Consider the following 26,122-nt stretch of genomic DNA (forward strand, 5'->3'; position numbering starts at 1 on the left):
AGAGTATTTAATTACCACATGTACCGGCAAAAGAACAATGAAATTCTTACTTGCTGCAGTTTTACTGGCCCAGTAACACAATTGCACACAAATAAATACTGTATACAATAATTAATAATACAATTAATTAATTAATAATCAGTAATACTTGGTAACTAGACAATAATAGTGCAAAATCAAAGTCTGTATACAACCAAAACAAAGTCCATGGTACATCATAGTTGCTGAGGTAGAGTTGTGGTTAGTTCTGGTTAGTTTAATTTAGAGATACAGCGCGGAAACAGGCCCGTCAGCCCACCGAGTCCGCACTGACCAGCGATCCTCGCATATTCATACTATCCTACATGCACTAGGGACATCTTTTACATTTACCAAGCCATTCTACCTACATACCTGCACGTCTTTGGAGTGTGGGAGGAAACTGAAGATCTCGGTGAACACCGACACGGTCAAGGGGAGAACGTACAAACTCCGTACAGACAGCACCTGTAGTCGGCATCAAATCCGGGTCAGCTGCAAGCACTGTGAGGCAACAACTCTACCGCTGAGCCACCGTACCGCCCACATTGGTTGTGGTCAGAAGTGCAGTGTTCAAAGGACTGGGAAGAAACTGTACTTGAACCTAGAAGTCACCTCTATCCAGGTTCAAGACACCTGATCAACTTAAGTCTGATTTGGTTTTGCTTAACTATCAGAGAAAGATGGGTCTCAGCAAGGTTCGACAAGTAATCCATCCATCTCCTTAAAGGGCTTAAGGCAAAGGTTCAGGGGAATTAACTCAGAATTGGGGGATGTGATGGTTTATTTAATTCTGTGTAGAATTATATCAAACTGTGCGGCTGGTGTAGCTTTTCCTTGATTAACGTGATCCTATTTCTATACATAAAGAAGGGCACTTTGGGTGCATTTTCACATCCTGCCATTACTTATCATGAATCAGCAGTTGGTTAAAGTTGTCAGTTGCTGACCTAAGTTCACAGGACTTCAGAATTATCGGAAGAGAGATCTTGAAACTGCACCTTGAACAAACATTGCTTGCACAGACTGGACTGCTATGATCATTTTATTTTCAGAAGAAGCTCTAACTGGGTGGGATGCTATCCACTCCAAGAATCAAAGGAAACCACTTTTTACAATAACAGTACGAGGAAAGATTTTTATCGTCCCCCATTCATGGAACAATGGGTCCCTGGCTTTTGAAGGTCAACTGCAAGTCACATAAAGACAGTGATCTTAAAAACTCATCCAAGCTTGTACTTGATTATTCAGCTTTTAAGAATGCACCACTGCAAAATATTTTCCCAGTCATTCAAGTCACTCGTTAACATCTTGTGGGCATTTACAAAGTGGACAGTAGGTGGTTCAGGAGGTTTCAACCCCCTACTTTTACTTGTCGCTGAAGCTGAACACCAAACAATGCTCCCAGTCTTCATTCCAAGCTGAAATTGACCTCTACAGAAACCCCTGCTCCATGCCTATATCGCCATAACACCTAACGTGTCTACAACTTGACTGCTGTTCTCCCAACAAATAGCTCGTTCACCCAGAACATTCCGATCCTTCATCTCCAACATGGCAAGTTCAAGATCCTTCCTTTTATCTCAGATTTGCTCTACTCTCTTTCAGTTTGAGTTTAGTTTATTGTCACGTGGACCGAGATAGAGTGAAAAGCTTTTTTTTGTGTGCTAACCAGTTAGCGGAAAGACAATACTTGGTTTCAATCGAGCCATCCACATGATAAAGGAAATAACGTAAATATCTTTTAGTGCAAGATAAAGTCTGATCAAAGATAATTTGTGTAGGAAGGCTTTGATCTGTCGTTTTCACACCTTACCCTTCCATATTTCTAGTCTCCCTCTCCCCGACTCAGTCTGAAGAAGGGTCTCGACCCGGAACGTCACCCATTTGTTCTCTCCAGAATTACTGCCTGCCCCGCTGAGTTACTCCAGCATTCCGCGTAAATCTCAGATCAAAGATAGTCCGAGGGTCTCCGATAAAGACCCTGAGATAGTAACACAGGACTCCGCTCCAGTTGTTGGTAGGATGGTTCAGTTGCCTGAAATCTGGTTTCCTGTGCATCCTGCCCCACTAGTGTCCCTCAGTTGCTCTTGGGGTGTTCCATTGCTTGGTTCCACTTTCCAGAACACACTTGGTTTTCCAAGGCACGAAACTCTACCTTTTTGACCTTTCAGTCAAAAAATGACCTTTCAGTCATTCTAGTGCCACTCAGTCTTCTCTCACAAGCGAGGGTCTTCGGGGCATCGTAGTTAATTAAAGGGATGCACCAACATAAGTTGTAGCAATGATTAATAACTCAGTAGCAGTGTCGTTAGCAAATATGCCATTTGAAACCTGTTGCAACTGTAAATCACAATGAAGCTTGCATAATTATTGATTTAAAATATAAAGATATTATTATCGTTACTGGTACAAGGAAAGCAATAGAACTTGGAAACAAGGACCTACAGATGCTGGTTAATAAAAGAAAGATACTTGAGTGTCTTGGGTAACTTAGCTGGTTAGGCAGCATCTCTGGAGAACGTAAATACATAACGTTTAAGATAGGGACATTTCTTCAGACTCAGACCTTATTGCATTACCTTAATTCAACAGAACTTACTGCATTACTTTTTATATATTAGTCCCTTAACATGGAGATATTATAATTCTGTTACACAAGTCTTATCTCATAATTCTATTTGCACAAGAACACCACCTCTAAAAAACAAATGTACCACCTTCATTCATAAAGCAAACTCTCAACAGCTGGTAAAATCTGTGGGAAATGCCAATATACTGTTATATATAACCCTCTCTCTCTATCCATCCCCCACCCAAGTCGCACTAGTTTCTCATTTTCACCCAACAAACAGCTTACAATAGTCTGTTTACTTTATCATCGTTACTTTTTTTGCATATCTTTCATTCATTGTTCTTTATCTCTCCACATCACCATCTGTATCTCTCGTTTCCCTTATGCCTAACCAGTCTGAAGAAGGGTCTCGACCCGAAACTATCCAGACTCTCCTTTATAACAATCTTCCCAAGCCCAAAAACATCTTTCTGAACCTTTTCTGTAACCTCTTTTGCTTAAGCACATCCTTCCAATAATATGGTGACCAGAACTACATACAATATTTAGGTGTGGCCTCATCAATGTCATAGTCAGCTGTAACATGACATCCCAACCCTTGTACTTAATGGTCCACCTGGTGTAGACAAGCATGCTGTACACCTTCATCACCATCCTGTTTACTTGTGTTATTATTTTGGGGAACTAAGTATTGGTTTCCCTAGGTCTTTCTGTTCTACAATACTCCTCAGGGCCAGATCAAGACATGCCCTGGTTTAGCTTCCCAAAACACATCACTTCAGATTCATATTCATCTTCAAATTAGTTTATTGTCATATATACCAGGGTGTAATGAAAGTCCTTTTTTGGGGTGAAGCTCAGAGAGTAAACAATATGCATACAGTCACAATGAGTTCCTGCTCTTTATAGTTTAGCAGCATTTCTTGACGGATGTTTGGAGATGGAATGCTAATTTCTCTCACTATTTTCATGCACCAACAGTAAGTGACGCAAGTCTACAATCCAGATTATAATTAACAAAATAATGAAAGCAATGGTGGTCTCATCAATGTCATATTCAGTTATATTAGTCATCTGTTCTAATGAATGCCCAATGCCTGAAATGCCATAACACCATGTCTTTAAATGGAAACTGACTTACATGTAATGTGTTCCCATAATTTACTGTAATTTCTTAACAGCAACCTTGGAAACGTCCATCTGTTTGCTTCTCATGCAAATGTCTTCAACTTCTTTAATTCCATCCTCTGCTGAATATCTACACCTGCAACAGAATATTGCAATTTGTTAGTATCTATAAAGTTCCATATATCATCTTTGCTGATGTACGTCAATGTCTGTTTCTTTGATACTCCAATTCAAAATGTCAATTCTCTTCATGATCACCATTGAAGTAATGTGTGGGAGGCACTGCCCTAAAAAGGCAGCCAGCCCCACACCACCTTGGGTTAGCTCTCTTTTCACTCTTCCCACCTGCCATTGGGAAAAGGCATACGAGCCCGAAAACTGTTAACATCCAGGTTCAGGAGCATCTTCTTCCCAACAACCTATTGAACACTAAGAACCCCAGCTCCAAACTACAAACCACCTTCATTGCACTAGCAACTCATGGGGAGAGGGTGGGGAGCATTGTTTTTAACTTAGCACTATATTGCTGGCTTGTTTTTATATATTGCATTTCTTTTTGCTGTTTATAATGGTGTCCACTGAGTACTTTGTTAACATATCGGTTGTGCTACTGCCAGTAAGAATGTCATTGTTCCATTTTGGAACAAATGACAATAATACACTCTTGATCCCTTCAAGGACTCGAAAAGTTCCAATCCTTCTACTCTCTCCATTACTCCAAAATTTTAAGGCCTAGCCTTTGGTCACCTACCTCAGCATTCCTTGACTCATTCTTAATTTAAGTAATATTTGGTCTCTCCATGGTATCAGGGAAAAACTGGGTTCAATCAGGACTGGTGTTAGATAAGGATTCTGACCAGACAGAAGCAGTGGAGGCATTGAGATGATTAATGACAAATATCATGGCCTATTGTATTGTAAAGACTTGGAATATGACTTGGTCTTGAGATAGAATGGCATGGAGGAGACATCCAAAGGATTATTTGCAGACTCAAAAGGCTACTGAGAACAGAATAATGGAACCAAGCAATAAGATTGCAACCAACTAGAAATCTAAAGACCCATTGGAGGGCAATAGGCTGGTCACAAGGAGATCAGGAAGAAAGATGATCAGATATTTCTGCAGACACAAGAAAATGTGAGCCATAGACAGCTGTGGAGGCCATCATTGTGTATTTTTAAGGCGCAGATTGACAGTTTCTTGATTAGTAATGTTCGCCGGGATTATGGGGAGAAGGCAGGAGAAGGGGTTGAGAGGGAAAGATGGATCAGCCATGATTGAATGGCAGAGTAGACTTGACGGGCCGAATGGCCTAATTCTGCTCCTATAACTTATGTAAATGCAGATGCTGGAATCCTGAACAAAACACAAAGTGCTGGATGAACTCAGGCAACATCAGGGGCCTGACTAGAACAGTTGTCTGTCCATTCCGTCCACAGATGAAGCCTGACCAGCACTTTGTATTTTGCTCAGTTATTTCTGCCTTTGACTTGGGTCCTTTCAGTGCTGCGGTTAAAAAAGAAAACTGGTTAGACAGAGTCAGACAGGAAATTGGTGGAAAGACAGATTTGACAATACTCAATTCAAAGGATTAAAGAGGAACTGGTCCAAATATGGGGCTTTAGTTTGCAAGGTGAGTTAATCGAAGATCTTCCTTTGAGGAAGAATTGATAATCCTATTTAATAGAAACATAGAAAATAGGTGCAGGAGGAGGCCATTTGGCCCTTCAAGCCAGCACCGCCATTCATTGTGATCATGGCTGATTGTCCCCAATCAATAACCCCTGCCTGCCTTCTCCCCATATCCCTTGATTCCACTAGCCCCTAGAGCTCTATCTAACTCTCTCTTAAATCCATCCAGTGATTTGGCTTCCACTGCCCTCTGTGGCAGAGCATTCCACAAATTCACAATTCTCTGGGTGAAAAAGTTTTTCTCACCTCAGTTTTACATAGATGAACCTCGTCAGTTGATGCATTATTTTACTTACAGATTGGAAAGCAAAATCATAAATAGATTGTAGTCAGTCTGCAACTGTGAATTTAAAAAGGTGACAAACCCATAATCCTATCTTGTGCTGGAAACACACACACAGCAGACCAGCCCTAATCCACCTGACCTCATTCCTTCAATTTGATTTCAGCACCCTTCAGTCAAAATGATTTGAAACGAAAGTTTTACATGTCCTCATTATTTACAGATGCATTGGTGGCCGCACACAAAATAACCGAAAGCCAGCATTGTTTGAGAAATAATGGTAAAAATTTAACAAGATAAATTCTCTCTCAATGCTGCTTTTAAAAGTCCTTCACAAAAAAAATCATGACTAAAAATTACAATGAAAATGGGATACCATCTAATCCTTAGAAGAATTGGTTCCCTATTGACATTGAAAAAAAAATCAAATCATATTTGTTGAATTAACTGCTGCCAAAAGGATCACAAGATAAATTTAGGTTCCATCTGAAGAAGAGTTTCGATCCAAAACGACACCCATTCCTTCTCTCCACAGATGCTGCTTGTCCCACTAAGTTACTCCAGCTTTTTGGTTCCATCTACTAGACCTGGACGTCAATGTTATATCTTTGCACAAAATGTGTACCCTTTATCCTTTATCTTTGCACTGTGGACGGCTCGATTATATTCATGTATGGTCTTTCTCTTGACTGGATAGCACGCAAACAAAAGCTTTTCACTGTATCTCTGTACGAGTGAAAATTGTAAACTAAATGAACTAAGGTGGATATTATCAATCGTGGAAATTCCATAGTAAATGATCATCAATTATACAAGGCAATTTGTTCTCGCCTTGCAAGATCTTACACGGTTCCTGTTAAAGATTAATTCCTAACATGTATAGGCAGCTCCTGAAATACAAGTGTGTCATTTTCACATAATTACAACACGGTATCCTTTCTCAGAGGCAAATCTGTTACAAACTCTAATTAAATAAGAGTTTAAACATCCTTCGGCTTGGTTTTGAAATCAAATCAGACATGAGTCATTCTTGATTCCAGCGTTCCCTGCCATGTCACTGTAGAGCTACTGTAGCCGACTCTTCATGCCTCTAGTAGTGCCTTGCCCTCAAGAACAGAAATTTGACTAAATAGCAATGCAAGGCGCAGTGTAAAACAAGAGACACTTCCAATGATGACACTGAAACAATATTCAATTATTGAATCATTCCAATCATTGTGATATTAGACTGGAACACAAAAAACAACTTGATCAGAAAATGTTGAAGGTTAGAATTTACTGATGCTAATTTAGTAGAGTCATACAATGTGGAAACAGGGCCTTCAGCCCAACCTGCCCACACCAACCAATGTGTCCCATCTACACTAGTCCCACCAGCCTGTGTTTGGCCCATATCCCTCTAAACCTGAGCTATCCATGTACCTGTTTAATTGCTTTGTAAACGTATTAAAATATTCAAGCTTAGAAAATTTTGCACATACAAAAATCACGTTAACATGGATAAACCATTTTTTGTGCACGTGTTTCAGGGAGTTAACGCCAATTGTCAATAGGGTATGGATGTTTTGATGCCAGATTTGTTCTGACTTTCTGGTGTACATTTGCCCAAATGGTTTAAACTATAGTGCATTACCCAAAATTACTTTTGATGAGATTTTCAATCACATTGATCTACATCAGGCAGGACCTAACAGTGAATGGTAGGGTTCTGGGGAGTGTTGTAGAGCAGAGAGATCTAGGAGTGCAGGTACATAGTTCCCTGAAGGTGGAGTCGCAGGTAGATCGGGTGGTCAAAAAGGCTTTCATCAGCCAGAATATTGAGTATAGAAGTTGGGAGGTCATTTTGCAGTTGCAGAAGACTTTGGTGAGGCCACATTTAGAGTATTGTGTTCTGTGCACCGTGTTATAGGAAAGATGTTGTCACGCTGGAAAGGTACAGAGAAGATTTACGACGATGTTGCCAGGACTAGAGGGTCTGAACTATAGGCAGAGGTTGAGTAGGCTGGGACTCTATTCCTTGGAGCGCAGGAGGATGAGGGGTGATATTATAGAGATGTATAATATCATGAGAAGAATAGATTGGGTAGATGCAGAGTCTCTTGCCCAGAGTAGGTGAATCGAGGACCAGAGGACAGAGGTTAGTTGAAGGAGAAAAGATTTAATAGGAATCTGAGGGGTAACTTTTTCACACAAAGGGTGGTGGATATATGGAGGTAGTCGAGGCAGGGACTATCCCAACATTTAAGAAACAGTTAGACACGTACATGGATAGGACAGATTTGGAGGGATATGGACCAGATGCTGGCAGGTGGGACTAGTGTAACTGGGACATTTTTAGCCGGTGTGGGCAGGTTGGGCCAAAGGGCCTGTTGCCACGCTGTATCACTCTATGACTCTATCACAATTGTCTGTTCTCTCACATGAAAAAAAAACCAGCTTTGAATAACTCCGAAGGCTCAAACTGAGTGTTAGGCACATCTCTCCTGCAGTTGCAGGTTGAGTGCTGTACAACTTTCTGCCTCACCAAACTCGTACATTGACCTAAACAGGTCATTTCAGCAAATTCCCACCATGCCGACAGGGATGACACTGGGTACGGCAGCAACCACGCCGACACTCTGAGTAGGGTGAACTCACATGATATGTTTTATTTGCAGAGACAAGAAAGTCCAGGATTGCATGGGGGCGCTGTCCCTCATTATCAAGGGGCATGCGAGGTGCCGCTGGCGATCTCGGGCTTGTTCCGGCAGCTCAGTCCTGGTCTCGAAAGAGGTGGCATGGCGATCTCAGGCTTCTCAATGCAGTTCACCCTTGCCTGAAGAAGAAGCACTGGCAGTCTCAGGCTTATCCTGGCAGCTCAGCTTTATAGACAATAGACAATAGACAATAGGTGCAGGAGTAGGCCATTCAGCCCTTCGAGCCAGCACCGCCATTCAATGCAATCATGGCTGATCACTCTCAATCAGTACCCCGTTCCTGCCTTCTCCCATACCCCCTCACTCCGCTATCCTTAAGAGCTCTATCCAGCTCTCTCTTGAAAGCATCCAACGAACTGGCCTCCACTGCCTTCTGAGGCAGAGAATTCCAAACTTTCACCACTCTCTGACTGAAAAAGTTCTTCCTCATCTCCGTTCTAAATGGCCTACCCTTTATTCTTAAACTGTGGCCCCTTGTTCTGGACTCCCCCAACATTGGGAACATGTTTCCTGCCTCTAATATGTCCAATCCCCTAATTATCTTATATGCTTCAATAAGCTTTGGGGTTGAAGAGCTGGCGCTGGTGGTCTCTGGCTTATCCTGGCAGCTCAGTCTTTGCCTCTGTGTGTGGGAACAGTCCCTCGTTGTTTATGGGTAGGAAGAGGCACAGCATCTTAGGCTTGCCCCGGCCACTCAGACTTAACCATTGTGGAGGTGCTGGCTGCCTCGGGCTTCTTCCCGGCAGCCCTGTCTCGACCACATGGCAGCGCTGGTGATCTCGTGCTTATCCCAGGGGCTCAGTCTTCCTCGATCCGCAACAGGGGAACACAGCTAGCAGGACGGTGCCCCACTTTCTCTCCCTTCCTCTTTCTCTCCTCTCCATATTCTTTATCTCACCCTCTCCGTCTCACCCTCTCCCCTCTCTTCCTGATGAAAGTGATTATACCCATGGAGGGAAGTTATCAAGATGATTGAGAAAATTTTCATTTTCTATAAACAATAATTTATTTACATCCTCAGGATCAAAGGTCATCGCTGGATTTGTGAGGAGACCATCTGAGAAACCGGCTTCTTTTCATGGAACAAAGGAGGGATTTCTGATCTTTGCAGATCATGAAATGTTATTCACACCTGTATTTATGAAGCTGTTTCAGACATGATGGCTAAATAGTTTTTGTTCATCTGAGATTATTTTATCATTGCAACGGTCAGTGTTCTGGTCTTAAACCCATTCAGCTTTTCTGAACCACCTTCCATTTGATGACCAACACAGCGCTGATATAACACGGTGACAATTCACAAGATTGAATATCTCTCTCTCTCTCTCTCTCTGAATAGTGGACCAACACATCAGCTAACTGTAGCAATTCTTTAGAAGGCACAATAGCATTTCCTTAAGTTTCAGTTCAACTCCACTTCACATGTTTTCACCACAATTAATGTAATGAGGATAAGAGTGTTGATAGACTTGGCAAATTACTAGAATAATTCAATACCAGAAATGTCCAAGCTCAAGTATATTAGTTGGACAAGAGCGTTGGTAATGGCTTTTACCTTCTGCTGAACTGGGTGCAGTCCTTTAGTATTCATGCAGTGTTCCAGGTACTGTACATCACTTGTCAAGAATGTGCACTTGCGTCTCTTTAACTGCCGAGTCCAGCGCACTCAGTACTTCAAGATTCCGCAGGTGTTCATCCCTCAGGCTTCGGTAACCGGGATATCTTCCAAGTGTACAAAAGGCCTGGGAAAGCCCAGCAGGAATCCATTCACGTTCTCTGGAAGATGGCTGATGTGGATGAAAGTCCAGTCATGGAGACATTACAGGCTTCTAACTGCTGCATTAACTCCTTTGATCTCATCCGACCAGAAGTATAGGCATCCTCCACATTGCGAGCATTCGGGTTGAGGAAATTCACTGATCACTACCCAAAAATTTGAGATACGGAATAAAATTTGCTCTCAGAGTTTATGCAAAAACAAATAACTAGAGAAACACAAAATGCCCTTTTTTTTCTCAACTCGCATTTCTTGGCACGTGCTTAGATGACATAGTTTCATCTTGCAGATTGTCGTGATACAGGCTCTTTTCTAGGAACACAACTCTCCCTCTTCCCCAGAGACTGCAGAGTCATGGAAACCGCCCAGTCCATCACACAAAGCATGCGGTGGCACGGTGGCACAGCGGTAGAGTTGCTGCCCGGCAGCGCCAAAGAGTCGGTTTCAATACTGACTACGGTGCTGTCAGTTCAGTTGGACATTCTCCCCGTGACCTCGTGGGTTTTCTCCAGGTGCTCCAGATTTCTCCCACACTCCAAAAACGTACAGGCTTGTAGGTTAATTGGCCAAAAGGCCTGTTTCCGTGCTGTATCTCTGAAACTAAAAACTAAAACAGCCTCAACCTTGCCTCTCCCCCTCTCACCATCAACTCCAATTACAGTTTACCCAGTCTTGGGAAAGCAGCCAACACTATCAAGAACCGCTCAGACCCTTGTCATCATCTTCTCTCTCCTCTCTGGTGGGGTTGAAGATACAAAAGCTTGAATGCACGAACCACCAGATTCAAGAACAGCTTCTTCTCTGCTGTTACCCAACTCTTGAACAGACCTCTCTCATATGCCAAGGATGTGTTCTCGATCTTCCAATCTGCCTTGTTGCGGCGCTCACACCTTTTCATCTGCACTCTGTTTATTTTCTCCTTTGTCATAGCCATTGTACTCAAGTGCGGTATGATCTGCCTGGATAGCACACAAAGCAAAGATTTTCTCGGTACACGAGACAATAACAAACCAGTACCAGTACCACACAGATTGTGCCCTGCTTCAACACCAACTTAATGCAACGATGTGGACCAGTTGAATTTCTCAGTGTTTCTATATATGAAATGGGCTCCTTGTGTTGGGTACAATTACACAACTTCAGCAAAGAATACATAGAGCAAGAGAAGATAATATTTCAAAAGTGGTCAATGGATTTCAATGTACAAAAGAGAGACATCATCCGTTTGAGACCCGAGCAGATTGTAAGAGGCTGGGACTTCAGATTTATGGAAATCTCAAAAAGCTGGCAGGTTAAAAAAAATTGAAATGTAATGTTGTAATGCAAAAGGGGGAGGAATGCACCAGATACCCCTTTTGGAGATGTGCATTCAGCTCTGGGTGATGCAGGAGATGTTAATCTCAGATGGGCTGCAAGTCAAACATACCTGGGTGCAAACGGTTAAACGTAAAAGTCTATTTGCAAAAAACAAATTAATACTCTCTTGTCTCTAGATGATTAAGAGGGCAATCTAATTCAAGTGTTTAGAAAAGAGGAGATAATGACAAACCATTTCCTCAGATAAGAAAGCACCTGAATAATAAGACCCAACCTTAGAGCTCAGTGGTGAAGACCAGAGGCCTTCATCATAGAAAGAAGAGTGGGAATCATTGCGCTTCCTTAAATTCAACCTCAAACGTTACATTTAAGATAGCTGAACAATTCCAAATGAGATTATAGACAATAGACAATAGGTGCAGGAGGAGGCCATTCGGCCCTTCGAGCCAGCCCCACCATTCAATGTGATCATGGCTGATCATTTTCAATCAGTACCCTGTTCCTGCCTTCTCCCCATACCCCCTGACTCCGCTATCCTTAAGAGTTCTATCTAGCTCTCTCTTGAATGCATTCAGAGAATTGGCCTCCACTGTCTTCAGAAGCAGTGAATTCCACATGTTTACAACTCTCTGACTGAAAAAGTTTTTCCTCATCTCCGTTCTAAATGGCCTACCCCTTATTCTTAAACTGTGGCCCCTGGTTCTGGACTCCCCCAAGATTGATAGATTTTTGATGGGCAATTGTCTTAAGAACTAAGGCACCAAAGCAGGAAAATAAAATTAAAATATATGTTTGTTATAGAGTCATACAGCATGAAAACTGGCCCAGCTTGCCTATGCCGACTAACATGCCCCATCTACACTAGTCCCACCAGCCTGCGTCTGGCCCATATTCCTCAAAACCTATCCTATCCATGTACCTATCTAAATGTTTATGGTTGTTTGTTGTACTGTTCTATGGTCTACATCCAACTGATTGTGGAATAGGTTTAGTTTCGTTTGTTTAGAGATACAGCGCGGAAACTGGCCCTGCGACCCACCGCATCCACACCGGCCAGCGATCCCCGCACACCAAAACTACCCTACACGCACTTTGGAACATTTAATATTTATAACAAGCCAATTAACCGATAAACCTGTACGTCGTTGGAGTGTGGGAGGAAACCGAAGATCTCGGAGAAAACCCACGCAGGTCACGGGGAGAACATACAAACTCCGCACAGACAAGCACCCGTAGTCAGGATAGAAGCCGGGCCTCCAGCGCTGTAAGGCAGTATCTCTACTACTATGCCACAGTGCTCCTTGACTCGGGCTGCATAGCCAACCTCCTACTTAATTGCCCCGTCTTTTATTCCTAAATTCCCATATTTAACAGCTGTATAACTGAACCAAAATAACAAATGAGCACCTTCAGGACTGTCACATTTGCCCTGCGTACCAAGAAGCGTACCAAGAAGTATTCACATACCCTGTAAATCCTGCTAATAAATCTTCACGTTCTGTTAATCAGTACTGGAAAATAAACTAGAAGGTTTTGAATTAACTTTGTCGGAAAAGTAAATTGATCAGAGCCATACGTAGATACACCCTGATTCAAGGAATATTCCTCCACATGAGAGAAAAAAAACTTTTTTTTGGTCTAAACTCAACATTCCAAATCTTGGATTGGTAACAATAAGTCATTTCTGTACAGATCTAATCAGCTTGAAATGTATAAATTTTGCCTAACTTACACTTTTTGCCTCTCCAAAGGAGGTCAAGTGTTTATTTGCTCAAAGCGGATTGTTGTGGAATAAGAAAACAAGGTAGAATTTGGTATTATTTAGCCTTAACACCAGGGCAGTAATGGTGTATTTAGCAGCAGGATATTTCAAATCCAATGTGCTATTATGTTGTTCTACTCACCACCTCATTCATTTAAAGACACAAAGTACTGGAGTAACTCAGCGGCTCACGCAGCATCTCTGGAGAGCATGGGTGGATAGATGATGTTTCGGATCGGGACTCATTCCAACCTGAAATGTCACCTATCTGTTCTCCAAAGAAGCTGCCTAACCAGCACTTTGTGTCTTTTTTTGTGAACCAGCATTTGCAGTTTCCTTGTTAACACAACTACTTCAGGTCTCATGTTCTTTTCTGATGTAAAGGTGAAGCCCAACACCTATTCGAGATCCTATTAATGGAACTGAAATTGATCGTGGGCATAGGCTTTACTGTACAGACCCTTTCTGTACAGTAAAGCTCTGTAACTGTAGCCGCATTGATATCAGGAGGTTATAATGTTGTGGGAAGGTAAGGGAAGGAGTAGATTTTTTAATACTTATTATGAAACTTATAATATTTTATGATTCCAATTAGACAATAGACAATAGGTGCAGGAGGAGGCCATTCGGCCCTTCGAGCCAGCACCGCCATTCAATGTGATCATGGCTGATCATTCTCAATCAGTACCCCGTTCCTGCCTTCTCCCCATACCCCCTGAGTCCGCTATCCTTAAGAGATCTATCCAGCTCTCTCTTGAATGCATTCAGAGAATTGGCCTCCAGTGCCTTCTGAGGCAGAGAATTCCACAGATTCACAACTCTCTGACTGAAAAAGTTTTTCCTTATTCCAATGTTTTAGCTGAATTTTAAAATATTTGAATAACTTTCACTTTCTTTTGCAGCTTCTATATTTTAACAAAGAGCTTATGGCGAGTCTGAAGGCTTGTACTTTGTTAAAGTAGTTTATTGCGGTAGCAATATTCAATTACAAAGGATAACAACCGAGATTACAGACGACCATTAACTCAAACTATTCACATCGAAGTTCTCTTCCCACTGACTGGTTTTGGGCGCCAAAACCACCACGTGACCTTGCTGGCCAATCCGAGGGTTCGACTCTCAGGACCAATCCCTATGGTCGCTACAAGCTACAAGATGGCGCCTGAAACGTGGAATCTCTGTGTACTGCCTCAGAAGAAATCTACTATTTTTGCACTATTATCATTGCACTCTTATATCAAGTGTGATAGTGTTTATGTATAGTATGATTTTATTGCATTGTATGCAAAGGAAAATAATTTCAGTGTACCTAGGCACGTGTGACAATAAATAACTATCGACTGAAAAACCCTAACACTTGATGACCAGAAGTCTAAGGTTTACTGGGGAGTTTTAGGGTGCTGCTTTTTTGGAGCATCATTGGAAATCTTGTCAGGAGTTGAAGCTCTCTTCTGAAATCTGGGATGCTACTGACCAACAAGATAGGCCCTTATTTACAAAATGCTGCAGTAACTCAGCAGGTCAGGCAGCATCTCGGGAGAGAATGGGCGACGTTTCGGGTCGAGACCCTTCTTCAGACTGATGTCAGGGGGGTGGGACAAAGGAAGGATATAGGTGGAGACAGGAAGATAGAGGGAGATCTGGGAAGGGGGAGGGGAAGAGAGGGACAGAGGAACTATCTAAAGTTGGAGAAGTCGATGTTCATACCATTGGGCTGCAAGCTGCCCAGGCGAAATACGAGGTGCTGTTCCTCCAATTTCCGGTGGGCCTCACTATGGCATTGGAGGAGGCCCATGACAGAAAGGTCAGACTGGGAATGGGAGGGGGAGTTGAAGTGCTCGGCCACCGGGAGATAAGTTTGTTTAACGCGGACCGAGAGCAGGTGTTGAACGAAGCGATCGCCGAGCCTGCGTTTGGTTTCGCCGATGTAAATAAGTTGACATCTGGAGCAGCGGATGCAATAGATGAGGTTGGAGGAGGTGCAGGTGAACCTCTGTCTCACCTGGAAAGACTGTTTGGGTCCTTGGATGGAGTTGAGGGGGGAGGTAAAGGGACAGGTGTTGCATCTCGTGCGGTTGCAGGGGAAAGTGCCCGGGGATGGAGTGGTTTGGGTAGGAAGGGATGAGTGGACCAGGGAGTTACAAGATAGGCCCACTGTGTTCAGACCAGGTAAATTCAGCTATAGCTGACCAAAGGGAACAAGTGCAGCAGGAGGATCCTGCCAATGACATCTGATCCATCACGTCCATTTTGGCAAGAATTTATATTGTACGCTGCACAACAGGAAAAGGCCAAATACTTCTGTGACGTGGTAAGCTCGGGACTCTGCACCTATAAACAAAAAGGGACATTTTGAAGCTTTATTTTGCAACTACAACATATTTTAATACTCCTCTCCCACCCTGTGCAAGGCACACCATTGGCCCTGGTAAAAGGCTTACAGTTCTACTTTTCTATTCCACAAACAGTCATTCACTAATTTGCACCGTGATTGGAATATAAATTCCAACCGGCAACATGACCAAGACTGGTTATCTGACGTGAGGGAAGTTCGATCTAATCTCCGAACCAGTTCACTGCACACACATAATGCAAGCTGCTATTAAAGCTCCAAGTGTTAAGCATGGAGTAATCAGAGTCTGGGGCAGGTGGACTCAGCCGCATCATTACAAGAAGCAAAGAACTGAGGGTCAGAGCGTTTAGACGCCAAGGTTGCATGCACGCTGGCCCCTGCTGGAGGTCCTCATATCAGATCAGTTTTTGGTGCTGTGTGAGTGTGGGGTTTCTTTCAAGAAAGTGCTTTGTGTAAACTTGACAACAAAAAAAAATGTAGCTCCGCTCAATTCTATTACGGCTGAAGCAAACACAAAGGGCTCAGGTATCACCACTGAAATACCTATGCCAGAAAGCAGCTTTATTGCTTCTCGAGGCAATTTTTCCAGGCACAGTAAAGAGAACCAATTGTAGCTTTCACCATCAAAGTAATGAGCACAGACCAAGGAATGGATGTGAACACGGCCTTAATCCATGAAGATTACACAAAGTAACCCACCAAAATAACCTCTGTGGCACATGACATTCTATCGAATGTACACTTCTAAACGGAGATGGGTTATTTAAAACATAAAGTGCTGGAGTACTGACTTTGTTCTCTTCCATGCGATCTATACTGAACAATGCACAATAAACCTCTATCAATTACAAGCAAAAAAGCCATGAATGAGAGCCAATGTAACGAAATAGGATAAAGCCAATGGAGATGCAGGCATTCATTTTAGCAAAAAATAAACAATATTCAGTGGGTCAGGAAAACACTAGTCATTATTAGTAAAAAAGGACTGATAGATAAAGGCATGAGAACAAACCAGGCTATTCATGCTACCACACACCTGATGCAAGGATTAGGTTTTAGCAGTAACTAAAACTTGACTTAAAAACTTGAATACGATTCGACAACACACCTGTGTTTCCACGAGGAGCGTAAATGCAATATATTTAATCAAATTGGCAAATTTATTCTTCCCACATTTCACTTGTTAATATTCTCAGTGAAAAGGGTGGGGACTCAATTCCCATTCATGATACTGGAGCATGGCAGGAGTGTTGAACTGTTGGGAGTGAATCATTAAATCAAGGACACCTCTGCTCTCTCAAGTAGGCAAAAAAAACCAACCCCTGGTACTATTTCAAAGGAAAGTTATCTACTTATTAAATATTTATTCCTCAACCAACAGATGGCACAGTGGCTCAGCGTTTAGAAACATAGAAACATAGAAAATAGGTGCAGGAGTAGGCCATTCGGCCCTTCGAGCCTGCACCACCATTCAATATGATCATGGCTGATCATCCAACTCAGTATCCCGTACCTGCCTTCTCTTCATACCCCCTGAACCCTTTAGCCACAAGGGCCACATCTAACTCCCTCTTAAATATAGCCAATGAACTGGCCTCAACTACCTTCTGTGGCAGAGAATTCCACAGATTCACCACTCTCTGTGTGAAGAAAAACTTTCTCATCTCGGTCCTAAAAGACTTCCCCCTTATCCTTAAACTGTGACCCCCTTGTTCTGGACTTCCCCAACATCGGGAACAATCTTCCTGCATCTAGCCTGTTCAACCCCTTAAGAATTTTGTAAGTTTCTATAAGATCCCCCCTCAATCTTCTAAATTCCAGCGAGTACAAGCCGAGTCTATCCAGTCTTTCTTCATATGAAAGTCCTGCCATCCCAGGAATCAATCTGGTGAACCTCTGTACTCCCTCTATGGCAAGAATGTCTTTCCTCAGATTAGGAGACCAAAACTGTACGCAATACTCCAGGTGTGGTCTCACCAATGCCCTGTACAACTGTAGCAGAACCTCCCTGCTCCTATACTCAAATCCCCTCGCTATGAATGCCAACATACCATTCGCTTTCTTCACTGCCTGCTGCACCTGCATGCCTACTTTCAATGACTGGTGTACCACGACACCCAGGTCTCGTTGCATCTCCCCTTCTCCCAATCGGCCACCATTCAGATAATAATCTGCTTTCCTGTTCTTGCCACCAAAGTGGATAACCTCACATTTATCCACATTATACTGCATCTGCCATGCATTTGCCCACTCACCTAACCTATCCAAGTCACGTTGCAGCCTCCTGGCATCCTCCTCACATCTAACACTGCCCCCCAGCTTCATGTCATCTGCAAACTTGGAGATGTTGCATTCAATTCCCTCGTCCAAATCATTAATATATATTGTAAATAGCTGGGATCCCAGCACTGAGCCTTGCGGTACCCCACTAGTCACTGCCTGCCATTCTGAAAATGACCCGTTTATTCCTACTCTTTGCTTCCTGTCTGCCAGCCAGTTCTCTATCCACATCAATACTGAACCCTCAATACCGTGTGCTTTAAGTTTGCATACTAATCTCTTATGTGGGACCTTGTCGAAAGCCTTCTGGAAGTCCAGATATAACACATCCACTGGTTCTCCCTTATCCACTCTACTAGTTACATCCTCGAAAAATTCTATAAGATTCGTCAGACATGATTTACCTTTCATAAATCCATGCTGACTTTGTCCAATGATTTCACCACTTTCCAAATATGCTGCTATCCCATCTTTAATAACTGACTCTAGCATTTTCCCCACTACCGATGTTAGACTAACTGGTCTGTAATTCCCCGTTTTCTCTCTCCCTCCCTTTTTGAAAAGTGGGGTTACATTAGGTACCCTCCAATCCTCCGGAACTACTCCAGAATCTAAAGAGTTTTGAAAAATTATCACTAATGCATCCTCTATTTCTAGGGCTACCTCCTTAAGCACTCTGGGATGCAGCCTATCTGGCCCTGGGGATTTATCGGCCTTTAATCCATTCAATTTACCTAACACCACTTCCCGACTAACCTGGATTTCACTCAGTTCCTCCATCTCATTTGACCCCCGGTCCCCTGTTATTTCCGGCAGATTATTTATGTTTTCCTTAGTGAAGACAGAGCCAAATTAGTTATTCAATTGGTCTGCCATCTCCTTGTTCCCCATGATCAATTCACATGTTTCTGACTGCAAGGGACCTACATTTGTTTTAACTAATCTTTTTCTCTTCACATATCTATAAAAGCTTTTGCAGTCAGTTTTTATGTTCCCTGCCAGTTTTCTTTCATAATCTATTTTCACTTTCCTAATTAAGCCCATTGTCCTCCTCTGCTGGACTCTGAATTTCTCCCAGTCCTCAGGTACGCTGCTTTTTCTTGCTAATTTGTACGCTTCCTCTTTTGTTTTGATACTATCCCTTATCTCCCTTGTTAGCCACGGATGCACTACCTTCCCTGCTCCTACTGCCTTACATCTCCAGGCAGCCAAGCTTGATCCTGACTTCAGACATATGGTAGAGTTGGTGCCATACAGTGCTTGCAGCGCCAGAGACCCAGGTTCGATCACGACTACGGGTGCTGTCTGTATGGAGTTTGTACGTTCTCCCTGTGACCGCGTGGGTTTTCTCCGAGATCTTCGGTTTCCTCCCACACTCTAAAGACGTACAGGTGTGCAGTTTAATTGGCTTTGTGTGTGTGTAAATTGTCCCTAATGTGTGTAGGATAGTGTTAATATGCAGGGATTGCTGGTCGGTGTGGACTCGGTGGGCCGAAGGGCCTGTTTCCACGCAGTATCTCTAAACTAAGAAAACTTAACAAAACTGTTTGCATTGAGTTTGGACATTGTCTGTGCTCAACCTCACAGACCCAAAGACCCAAGATCAAACCTGACCACAGGCAAATCCTGTGTGAAGTTTGGAGATTTTTTCCGTGACCGCGTGGGTTTCTTCCGGATGCTCACATTTCCTCCTGGATCCCATCCTATCTAAGAAAAAAAACACAGGGTGCTGGAGTAACTCATCGGGTCAGGCTGCATCTCTGGAAGATATGCATAGATGCCATTTTAGGTCGGCACCCTTCTTCAAACATGCTGAGGTACTCCAGCACTCTTTTTTCGCAAACAACCATCTGCAATTCCTTGTGTCCCTTTCTATCTACTTGGGTTGCCACTCTCAAGGAGCTTTTGACCTATATCCTAGGACTCCTCTGTGCATCAATGCTCCTAATGGTTCTGCCATTTACAGTACACTTTTCTCTTAATATTAAAACACGCAATGCGCCACATCTCACACTAATCCAAATGTGTGGGATCTGACAATCTTCTGCCCCATTTTTCCACTGAATGCTTTCCTGCTAGGTTCATTGACAACCTTCCTCACTCCTCCTGCAGAACTCCTCCAAGTTTTCTGTCATACTCCTAGAGCTATACAGCACAGAATGAAGCCCTTCAGCCCCACCCGTACATGCCCAACAAGATGCCGAACAGAACTAATTCCACTTACCTCCACCGGACCCAAATTACTCCAACTTTTCTATCCATAAACCTCTTTGTGTCTTTTAAATGATATAATTGTAGCCGCCTCTACCATTTCCTCTATCAGCTTGTTTCATAAGGTCGTAAGGAATGGGAGTAGAATTAGGCCATTCGGCCCATCGTCTACTCTGCCATTCAATCATGGCTGATCTATCTCTCCATCCTAACCCCATTCTCCTGCCTTCTCCCCATAACCTTGGACCCCTGTACTAATCAAGAATCTACCTTTGCCTTAAAAAATCCATATTTGCATCCCATATCGCCTTAAAATTAAGCTCTGTTATTTTTTTTAAATAATCTATCTGTTATCTATCTAATTGTGTTGCCAATCTCAAGGAGCTATTGACATACTCTAGGACTCCCCTACCCTGGGGAAAGAATTGGCTGTTAATTTTATCTATGCTCCTTGTGATTTTATGTACCTCTATAGGGTCATCCATCAGCCTCCCATGCTTCAGGGAAAATGGACTCAACCGATCCGCCCACTTCTTACAACTCAGTAACACCCACATAAATCTTTATTGCACCGTTTCCAGTTTAATGACATCCTTCCTATAACAGATTGTACACAGTACTCCAAATGTGGCCTAAAGCTCTATCATAATGTCCCACCTCTGGTACTCAATACCCTGATTGATGAAGGAAACTGTGCCAAATGCCTTCATCACCACCCTGTCCACCTGTGTCCTCACCTTCATGAAACTATGTATCTGCACCCCTTGGTCTCTCTGTTCCTCCCCAGGGCCCCAACGTTTACAGCCTAAGAGCAATCCTGGTTTGTCCTACTAAAATGCAACACCTTGGGTGGCCATGGTGCAGCCATGGTGGCGCAGTGGTAGAGTTGCTGCCTGACAGCGCTTGCAGCGCCGGAGACCCGGGTTCGATGCCGACTACCGGGGCTGTCTGTACGGAGTTTGTACGTTCTCCCTGTGACCGCGTGGGTTTTCTCAGAGATTTTCGGTTACCTCCCACACTCCAAAGATGTAAAGGTGTGCAGGTTAATTGGCTTGGTGTATGTGTAAATTGTCCCTGTTGTGTGTAGGAAAGTGTTAATGTGCGGGGATCGCTGGTCGGTGCAGACTCGGTGGGCTGAAGGGTCTGTTTCCGCGCTGTATCTCTAAACTGAACTAAAACTAAATCATGCATTTATCTGAATTGAACTCCATCTGCCAGTCCTTGACCTAATTGCCCAGTTCCTTGACCTAACGGCCCACACCCGGCAGTCCACAGCCTGGAGGTGGAGCCCACCACGCCGCCGCTGCTCATCACCCAAAGACCGGACACCGGGATGATGGACGCAACGAGAGAGGAGCGAGGCCGGTAGGAAAGGAGGGGGAACCGGGGTCTGACCTACCGTGCCATCGAGGTCAGCTGTGGGTAGAATTCCCGGGGCACAAAGGTGGACGGGCGAGGAAAGGACGTTGGTTGCTGGTCAACTGAGGAAGGCAATGGCTGGAGGCCCGCAGCAGCCTGGGGCTCGCCTGAATCGGGCACCACTCATAACAACTGGAGCAGGGACTTGGAAAAAATGGCGCTAACACATGGCACGTCTTGCATGAGGGCTCAGTGGATTATTTCAGTACAATTGCTAAATGGAGATGATATGGGTTTATGGGATATGGGTTTACTCTACTGGGTTATTTAAGAAAATAATTTCACTCTGCATTTGCACTCTGCACATGAGACAACAAAGCAGCATTGATCCATTGAGTTGATCAAGAGTCTGATCAAATGCGTTCACTGCACATTAACATTATCCTAAACACACTAGGGACAATTTAAACTTATACCAAGCCAATTAACCTACAAACCTGTACGTCTTTAGAGTGTGGGAGGAAACTGAAGATCTCGGAGAAAACCCATGCGGGTCACGGGGAGAACGTACAAACTGGAATTTAGAAGGATGAGAGGGGATCTTATCAAAACGTATAAGATTATTAAGGGGTTGGACACGTTAGAGGCAGGAAACTTGTTCCCAATGTTGGGGTAGTCCAGAACCAGGGGCCACAGTTTAAGAATAAGGGGTAGGCCATTTAGAATGGAGATGAGAAAAAAACTTTTTCAGTCAGAGAGTTGTAAATCTGTGGAATTCTCTGCCTCAGAAGGCAGTGGAGGCCAGTTCTCTGAATGCATTCAAGAGAGAGCTAGATAGAGCTCTTAAGGATAGCAGAGTCAGGGGGTATGGGGAGAAGGCAGGAACAGGGTACTGATTGAGAATGATCAGCCATGATCACATTGAATGGTGGTGCTGGCTCGAAGGGCCGAATGGCCTAGTCCTGCACCTATTGTCTATTGTCTATAACTCCGTACAGACAGCACCTGTAGTAGGGCAGCAACTCTATCGCTGCGCCACTGTGCCGCCCTTAAACAACACTGGTAACAACACTCATTAGAACAACCTTCTCTACGCTACCTGATGATCTTAAGGCTTTGTGGATTTGCTCTCTTGGCATGGACATGGATTACAAGTAGACTTACCAAAGGAATTCTGTACTTTCCAAGATCTGACTTTATGCAAATGCCTGATTTTCATTGGCACGTCAGCGATCTAGGCCCTGACCTGAGGCCGCTGAGAATGGAAGGGGGACCCAGCACGGAGGCCATCGAGGCTGAAGATAGGACTGCTCGGTGAACTTTTTGTAACTTTGTCGGTGCCAAAAACATGGTGACTCTTGTGTAGTGCCTCGGTGAAGTCTGCTGCATGCTTTTACCAGTCCAAGTCCTTCTGCAGAGTCCCTGCTTTCCCGACACTATCTGCCCCTCCACCTATTTTCGTATCATCCGCAAACTTTGCCACAATGCCTTCAATCCCCTTGTCCAAATCATTAATATACAAATATTAATTAATATTAATTCATCGCGAGGGTGTCTGATGTTGTGAGACCCGAAACATCCGATGACCTCAGGTCACATCAATGAGGATGTGTCCCAGTGTATCCAGAAGATGTAGCTTGCACACACATTATTTAATTGACACATGCTAATTAATATCATAATTAATACTACAATTAATATTGAATTAATTGATATTAACAAATGTTGTTAATTAATATTAAATATTAATCCTCCTTCTGGCACCAAGCATTTCTCTGGTGAGAGACTGCCATCTTTATTATGACTGGCATAATATATTCTGGGTGATTGGTTTAGTTTAGTTTAGAGATACAGCGCGGAAACAGGCCCTTCAGCCTGCTGTATGATGTATGTAAAATAAAGCATTTCACTGTACCTAGTACATAAAGTATAATTGAATCATTTAATCAGTGAATCCCTCTCTAAACCACTCTTTCTTGTTTTGTCATTGTTATTTAGTATGTCTTGTCCCTCTGAGATGGTGATAGTTGTGGTTAGAAACAAATGCAAAGTGCACACTTGATATCATATGTACAACAGGCACAGCAATAATTACCAGCAGCTTCGATTTGTACCAGCATCTGCAGTTATTTTCTTATATTACCAGCAGCCAATATCATTTTAGATTGCAAATGCTAATGCCAGAAAACTTAGCCTTTTTATCTAAGTTTTTTTCTTGGCAAATAACAACTGATTTCCAGAAAGCGATCATTTGCATTGCCAAAAACAAGAAACCGATTTACATAGAATCATTTTTGATCAACAGGTACGTTAACAACACTAAATAACGTACCATTCCAAATCTTTATACCATAGCACTCAAAATCTCCGTTTTTAAATATTCTTAACACAATGTTTTCACACCTGAAGTATATTTGTAATAATTTACATTTCTAGCTACAGTTTTAACTGCCAGGTTATCGAAAGTTAGAAACTTTCAAAACTAGTGATATTTTTCAGTGTTCAGGGTTTGATGCCAAAAATATTCAATGTACCTGTGAAGCAGTTTATAGGCCAACATCAAATCAATTAAAACGACTTTACACCTCCAGCTATCAAGCTAAATCCTATTAAGACCCGTGAATCATTACACATTGAGTGTCAATTCTTGTGCTGCTTAGTGAGATAATCTGCTTCAGGGAGAAATCTTATGCTCGTTGAAACAAAACCAGTAATTTCATCCATCCATAAATACATTTCTTAAAATCGTAACATGAAGGCAGGTCTGAATTTTCCCGATGGTATCGCATCCTCAGTTTTTGGTGCACCGAGGCATGGTTTGAAGCTACAGTTCCCAACTACAGGAAAGCTGGAAGTTGGCACTGTGGGAAAACAAGAGTAATATGCAAAAGCTCTCACAGAATCTGGTGCAACAAAATGGTCAAAAAGTTGTGAGAGCAGACAGTCAGAATACACCAAAGAGAGACACAAAAGTTGTGAGAGCAGACAGTCATAATACACCAAAAAGGTGCACACCAGCAACAGCACCTCTACTGAAGAAGGGTCTCGACCCGAAACGTCACCCATTCCTTCTCTCCAGAGATGTTGCATGTCCTGCTGAGTCACTCCAGCATTTTGTGTCTATCTTCGGCTTAAACCAGCATCTGGAGGTTTAAATCTCTTAGATGGCTTAGGAAGTTCAATAGTCAATCAATAGTCAATTTATTTGTCACATACACATAAATGTGCAGTGAAATGAAAGATTACCCGCAGTTCAACAATAAGACCAATAAAAATAAGCAATAAAAATATGCAATAACACATACAATCATAAACCAACACCAAACAAAAGAAACATCCATCACAGTGAGTCTCCTCCAGTCACCTCCTCACTGTGATGGAAGGCGAGAATGTATTTTTCCCTTCCCCTGCCGTCTTCTCCCGCGGTCAGGCTGTTGAACTTGCCACATTCGGCATGTTCCCAACAGCACTCACCAACTTCTACAGATGCATCGTAGAAAGCACTTTATCGGGATGCATTAGGGCCTGGCTTGGGAATAGCTCCTGCCAAGTCCTCAAGAAATTGTAGATAGTTGAGGACATAGTCCAGACCATCACACAAACCAACCTCCCTTCCATTGACTCCGTCTACAGTTCATGCTGCCTTCCGCAAAGCCACCAACACAATCAAGGACCAGTTTCACCCCAGTCACTCACTCTTCTCCCCTTTCTCATTAGCCAAGAGGTACAGACATTTGAAAACGCGCACCTCCAGATTCATGGACAGTTTCTTCCCAGCTGTTATCAGATAACTGAATGGTCCTCACATCAGCTCGAGTACGGTCCTGACTTCCCATCTACCACATTGCAGACCTTTGAATTACCAAATTCTTCACCTATATTCTCGCAGGGAGTGGTGAAATTCTGCAATGTTATTAAAAAGGTATTAGATGGCTTAAGGTGAATAAATCACCAGGGCCTGATACAATGTATTTCAGGGTCAAAACCTGCTTCGTAAAACCTATGCAGAGGGTAGAGCTGCTGCATCACAGCGCCGGAGACCCGGGTTCGATCCTGACCTCGGGTGTTGTCTATGAGCAGTTTGCACGTTCTCCCTGTGACTGCAAGTGTTTCTTACGGGTGCTCCAGTTTCCTCCCATATCCCAAAGATGTGCGGGTTTTGTAGGTTCATTGGGTTCTGTAAATTGCCCCTAGTGTGTAAGGACTGGATGTGAAAGTGGGATAACATAGAACTAGTGTCAACTGGTGATTGATGGTCGGCATGAACTCAATGGGCCATGCTGTAACACAATACTAAACTAAACTGGATCGCTTTAACTTTCTTCCTCTCAGTTTAAATCTAAGCCCTCTGGACATTTTCATCCTCAGTAAAAGATTTGTACTATTTACCCAGACCTCCCAACATTTGATTTTACAAATGCATAATTTTGATGTCCAAAATTCAGAATTTTACATCAAAATTCATAATATGGCACGTAAAGCAACTTTTCAGCAAAAAAAAACTATGCACGCCAAATGCGCGTACGCGTTGCGTTACATTCATGTGTGAAAAACTATTATTTCCAACAGTCTGTAGTTCTTGGACTACATGTACAATGTCAGGCCTATCATGAGTATATTCTGCTATTTATAGAAAGGTTATTGAACAGAAATACTTTTTACAGCACAAA

The 26,122-nt window shown here is 43.0% G+C and overlaps 1 protein-coding gene across 1 annotated transcript in view; it reads right to left on the minus strand.

Moving 5' to 3' along the window:
• Window positions 1–26,122, minus strand: part of lypd6b (LY6/PLAUR domain containing 6B) — a 119,527-nt gene that overhangs the window by 63,247 nt on the left and 30,158 nt on the right. Inside the window, exon 2 of the mRNA XM_078404408.1 lies at window positions 3,735–3,857. The gene's annotated coding sequence lies outside the window, so the exon portion shown is untranslated. The remainder of the gene's footprint in view (window positions 1–3,734; window positions 3,858–26,122) is intronic.

This window comes from Rhinoraja longicauda, chromosome 8 (genome assembly GCF_053455715.1).
Source record: "Rhinoraja longicauda isolate Sanriku21f chromosome 8, sRhiLon1.1, whole genome shotgun sequence".
NCBI lineage: Eukaryota > Metazoa > Chordata > Chondrichthyes > Rajiformes > Arhynchobatidae > Rhinoraja > Rhinoraja longicauda.